Source organism: Octopus sinensis, linkage group LG2, assembly GCF_006345805.1.
Source record: "Octopus sinensis linkage group LG2, ASM634580v1, whole genome shotgun sequence".
In the NCBI taxonomy this organism is placed as follows: Eukaryota; Metazoa; Mollusca; class Cephalopoda; order Octopoda; family Octopodidae; genus Octopus; species Octopus sinensis.
Window position 1 is genome coordinate 18,297,805 of NC_042998.1, and position 6,588 is coordinate 18,304,392.

Below are 6,588 nucleotides of genomic sequence, written 5' to 3' on the forward strand. Positions count from 1 at the left end.
TGAACGCTTTCTTATTCTCCCTTTTGTATTGCTGGGTGCCTTCTTTCACTACTGCTTCTGTTGGTGCTTCTCCCTTGTTCCATCACAACCTCCCTTAGCCCCCCCCCCTTGACCGTCCGGGGGAGAATTCACCCGCTCCTCTGCCTTTCCCGTGCTTACCACTGTGAACGGCTCCTCCACTCCATCCGTCTCCCTCGCCAGCACCACCTCCTCGGCATTGCCCTCCTCATCGCTTCTCCCCTCATCGCCCTCCATCCCGGGACATCTCGCCTTCATGTGCCCCTCTCGCCGCATAGTAAACACATTGGTGGTCCTCCCTGCACTTCCACTCTAAGTCTGCTGTCTTCCGGGAGTATCACCTCCTACGCTACATTATGCAAGTCTTCCAAAGACACCTGCACGGCCACTTCGAGACCACATCCCCACCAACTAGACCTCGGGGCCCTCGCCATCTTGAGGATCTCCAACCCATCGCTCACATCATGCATTACAGCTGCCACCAGCTACCCATCACTGATTTCGGGAGGGCACCCCTCCAACTCCCACTCCGGCAGCGCCCCCGTCACAGCACGTTGGAATCAGTATCCAATTGCGTCCACTCTAGTGGAGTCGTCAGACGACTCCACTAGAGTGGAAGCAAGCGCTAATATATGATTTATAAAAATATGTGACGTATTAATAAATATCTGTAAATATAAAACTATCCAGATTTCTGAGTACCTCATTTCTTCTGATATATATATATATATATATATATATATATATATATACCCTTTACTCTTTACTCTTTACTCTTTTACTTCTTTCAGTCATTTAACTGCGGCCATGCTGGAGCACCGCCTTTAGTCGAGCAAATCGACCCCGGGACTTATTTTTGTAAGCCCAATACTTATTCTATCGGTCTCTTATGCAGAAACGCTAAGTGCTGGGGACGTAAACACACCAGCATCGGTTGTCAAGCAATGCTAGGGGGACAAACACAGACACACAAACATATACACACACACTTATATATATATACATATATACGACAGGCTTCTTTCAGTTTCCGTCTACCAAATCCACTCACAAGGAATTAGTCGGCCCGGAGCTATAGCAGAAGGCACTTGCCCAAGATGCCACGCATCTTATACATATAGTTAATATATATATATATATATATATATATATACATATATATATATATATATATATATATATATATTGATCGAAACATGAAAACACAAAGAAAAACACAACAACGCGAGGACGTGGAACACGTATAGTGTCATTGGGCGCTCAGGAAAGGAATGAAAGGAGGTTTTAACGTTTCGACCGGAGCGCTTCTTCAGAAGCATAGAAGAAGGAAAGATCCACGTAAGTTAAGGCGGAGGAAAAAAATCGCCAACGGTACACACGCGGTCACATTTTGAATGTATATATATATATATATATGTATATATATATAATATATATATATATATATATATATATATATATATATATATACACCCTCACACACACAAATACGCAGATATCTAAACATACGTAAACATGTGTGTGACTGAATGTGTGGAGCCCTTTTGTGCGCGTGTTTTTGTGTGTGCTTGTATGCGTGCGGGTGTGTGTATGTGTGTGTGCACGCACGCGCGCATGTATACGGTTTTGCAATGTCTGCCTCAAACGAAACGCTGACACTCCAGCCCAGTCTGTCTAGTGTTTATTATTTACCATGTAGTCTTATCAGAGTTTCCTACATGTACCACATCTGTTATTTTCAGTGATTATAGTTCCAACACACACTCGTCATACGGTGGCAATACACAATGACCCTGATAAAAATTAAACATGGTCACAATTTACATAAACAAGAAAAATAATTACTCTGAATTTAAAAGACTACATTTAGATAGGAAACCTCATCCTACTTATATGTCTCTATACTGATCTCTAATAAACCTACAAATTGCATCGGAGTACACAGTGTACTTCTCACATAGAATGGAATATATATCAAATAATGATCTTATTTCTTTATTGCCCACAATGGGCTAAACATAGAGGGAACAAACAAGGACAGACAAACGGATTAAGTCAATTAAATCGAGCCAATGTTCGTAGCTTGTACTTAGTTTATCGACCCCGAAAAGATGAAAGGCAAAGTCGACCTCGGCGGAATTTGAACTCAGAACGCAGCGGCGGACGAAATATCTATTTCTTTACACACCCACAAGGGGCTAAACACAGAGAGGACAAACAAGGACACACAGACGGATTAAGTCGATTACATCGACCCCAGTGCGTAATTGGTTCTTAATTTATCGACCTCGAAAGGATGAAAGGCAAAGTCGTACTCGGTGGAATTTGAACTCAGAACGTAACCGCAGACGAAATACGGCTACGCATTTCCCCCCAGCGTGCTAACGTTTCTGCCAGCTCGCCGCCTTCAAATAATGATCTGTCATGGGGATTCTATGTAGAATTTGGACTAGCAACAAAGTGCCAAATTATGTGCTCTCTATGGCTGCTGTGATTACTCGTGAAGAGTATCGTACAGGTACATATCTAACTGCAACAGGTAAAATAAAAGAATACTGCATCTAGTCGTAGCCACTCATTGATACAAAATCTTTTCTAATCAGACTAATATTGCACCGTTTACCTCATGCTATTGGTGTCAGTAAAAATCCAGAATGTCTGGATAAACAATGGCGATTGTGTTATTTCATCTACGACATTTAACTTACTATAGCAATAAATGTCATAGAACTGTGATAGGCCAAATATTTTCTATATCATATTTGGAACATTACCTATGAATATTCTGTCATACAATAGTTATTCACAAAGCTTCTTTTGACGATATTCAGCCACAAAATTACTCATACGCCATCCATTCCATTACTTCATTATCAGAAACATTGATATCAAATAAAACTTTTGAAATGTTTAAAATCATATAGACACAATGTTTAACTTCAGACTACTTCATTAATCTCTAAAATCTTATTTTCATCTTTTATTTTTCTTCTTTTCCCCATTTCATTTTTACTTTTATATTTATTTTTCAATTCATTTCTTTTTCCAATATAGTTTTCTTTATAACGAAATTCTGTGAATGTGTTATTTTTAGCTGTGCTAACACAATGGATAATATCAGCCAAAATATATCAATATTTTTCTGTTACAGAAATAGAAACTACCATTCGTACTAAATCCGTGATACAGAATTTTCATCTGATAAGCAAAATAAAGCGACGAGTCGTGATGTTGTGTAACGAGACACTCACATTCATTTTCCCTTTTCACACATCCCGTTTCTTTCTTGCATAAGCTTTGTAAGTAATTTGTATTATGTATTATGTTGACTCTTCCACCTTTCACGTAGCATGGGGCAGATAACTGTTGCCTCTAGCTGTGTTGTTACAACTATTCCCAACTCTGCACACAAAGAGAGTGAACATTATACTACTACTGAAAGATAAATACATTTTTTAGTGTTGGAGCATAGTAATAGTTTCTTGTACTGCCGTTTGTTGTTTGAAGAATTCCCTGCATTATTTACATTATTTACTTTCAACGGATATTTGTCCCCATCTTCTTTGTTGTTAACACAACATTTCGGCTGATATACCCTCCAGCCTTCTTCAGGTGTCTTGGCGAAATTTCGAACCTGGTTTCCCAAGATACCCGAAGAACGCTGGAGTGTATATCAGCCGAGATGTTGTGTTAACAACAAACAAGATGAGGACAAATATCCGTTGAATGTAAATAATGCACATGATTCCTCATCTCTTAAATATAGAACTGTATGAAGAATTCCCCTTCTGCACAAGTTTCAATAGCTCTTGTTATTTGCATTCCAAAATTTTACTTGAGGGTTGGAAGTTTTTATTCACCCGTCATTGACGTCCCCACAATTTGCAGAGACGAGTTAAAAGTAGTATGTAAATTTGTTTTTAAATATTGGGCTGTCCGGAAAATTCGTGCCGATTTTTAAAAGAAAGAAAAGTTCAATAAATACTCGCCATTACATTTTTAATCAACCATATATGAAGCATTTTGTTGCACAATGCGCTTCCATCTTGCCTTTAACTTGAAAATACTCTCTTCCAAGAATTGAGGTGGTTTCATGGCAAAGAATTCATCAAGGTATCGTTTTACGTCATCCAAGGAATTGAAACATTTACCATTAAGTCTATTCTGCAGAGACCTGAATAAGTGGAAATCTGAAGGAGCAATATCTGGTAAATATGGAGGGTGGAGTAACACATCTCAGCCGAGTTGCAGCAATTTTTGTCGGGGCTCCCAAAGAATCAAGTGCTGAAAATGAACTTTCTTATCTTCCAGTTGAAAGGGTTACAGAATAAACACAGGTTATAAGAACATAAATCTTCTTCCACGAAAAGATAGCCACAATTAGCCTCAACACCTACCTGAAAAACTCTGATGACTGGATGTTAAAACCTGTTTTAAAGGATGAAAACAAGAAAGCATCATACACAGTAACAAAAGAGGCAAAGTAATATCTAAGTGAATTCCAAGTACAATAAATACAATAATTAGACGTTCTGGAAACAAGCTCAGAAAAAGCTAAGCGTATGAAAACCCATGCTAAAACGGCTGTCTTAGATATATTTACTGATAAAAGAAGAACCTCTCAATGGCAATTACCCAAAGACAGCTAATAATGCTGATATTGATAAAGCCCTTACTTGTCAATGCTTAGCGACTTCTGGTTTAAAATCTGAGACAGAAGTATTTATCATAGCAGCCCATCATCAATGCCTACCTACAAGGTACTACCAGGCCAACAGGTTAAAGAACGGCAGTAGGACAACATGTCGTGTATGTAAACAACGAAGTGAAACCATTGATCATATTGTCTCCATGTGCCGTCTTTTTGCATCTATAGAGTATCTCAGCAGGCATGATAGAGTAGCACGGTTTATTCACGAAGTAATTTGCAAAAACCTGGAACTGTCCCATGATAAAAACTGGTGGGAACACAAACCACCTCCAGTATTTGAAAATGATCACATCTCACTCCTCTGGAACTTCGCCGTTCAAACTGACAGACAGATAGATGCAAATAGACCAGACGTTATATTGAAAGACTTCAGACAAAAATCATGCCTCCTTATTGATATAACTGTCCTAATCGAATCGACATAAATGTATTTGTCAAGACCTACCAAACACTGAGCAAGTGTATAGATCTTGAAATAGAAATTGACAAAATTTGTAACTTGAAGACTAAAACAATACCTGATGTTATATGTGCCCTTGTAATGATAGCAAAAGGGGATATAGCTCAGATGCCAGGAAACCCCAAAATGGCGGAAATTGAAAAGATAATGGTCATGGGACCTGCCCATGTCCTACGTAAAATACTGACTATGTAATCTCAAATTTTAAAGCAAACACATAATTTTCTTATGGATTCTTCAACATTCTCTGGAATAATACTATGTGCAAAACCGAATATATGACACCCTAGACATAACACCAGCATGAACTTCTAACTTACTGTCTCTTGAGTTCCCTGGGTGAGACTTGAAGACAAGTTGTATAAATACAACGCAAAAGTCAAACGTATAATAATAATAATAATATTAATAATAATAATAATAATAATAATAATAATAATAATAATAATAATAATAATAATAATAATAATAATAATAATAATAATAAGAAGAAGAAGAAGAAGAAGAAGAAGAAGAAGAAGAAGAAGAAGAAGAAGAAGAAGAATCCTTTTTAGAAAACCTGAATCGTTTGTGGGTAGGCGCTAGTTGATTGTAATTACTCCAATGCTCAACTGGTACTTATTTAATCAATTACGAATAGAGTATGTAGCTAGTTATGTCCATAGATAAAATCATTGGGGCTACGAATATTATATTACTATCCTGCAAAGCGCGTAGCATTCATTGCATTGTAAAAGACCTCCGAAATTTAGACCTCAAGCCAGACTTTTCGCGACGCCATTAAGACCAGGAACTTTTCAGTACCCTCTGATGACGTCAGTTCTGTCCATTGTCGGTTGTTAGCATATTGATGTAACTCTACATTACTGCATGTATGTGCCTTGAACGCTGAAGTAGCATATCCCTTTGTTGGAATTTTGGTCTACAGCACAATTCTGAAAAACGTAAAGAGAATACATTTTAAAATGTCCAGTAATTCACGTGTTAAGGAACAATATCCTGCACTGATCTTTCAATACAAAGATATATAGAATCTGATTTCTCAAAATCAGGCTATATTAAAAATAATCATAGTGTTAGGGAAAAATCCTAATAATCAAATATTTGTGATCAATGTACCAAACTTACCTACACACACACACAATTCATCTGTAAAAAGTCGATCTTTTCCCGTACGATAAATGATTTCATATTGAGTTTAGTCTTAAATTTTAGAATCAGTTTATTTTTTAAAGGAACTGGTCTTTTCTCACTTTTAGTATTGAATGGATCATGATTCGCGGTTTTTTGTGACGTTCTGTTAAGTTTCTGATGAGAACGCTTGTTTTAGAATAACTCAATCCATCTTGATATTAGTAAATATGTTTCTTTATTACCCACAAGGGGCTAAACACAGAGG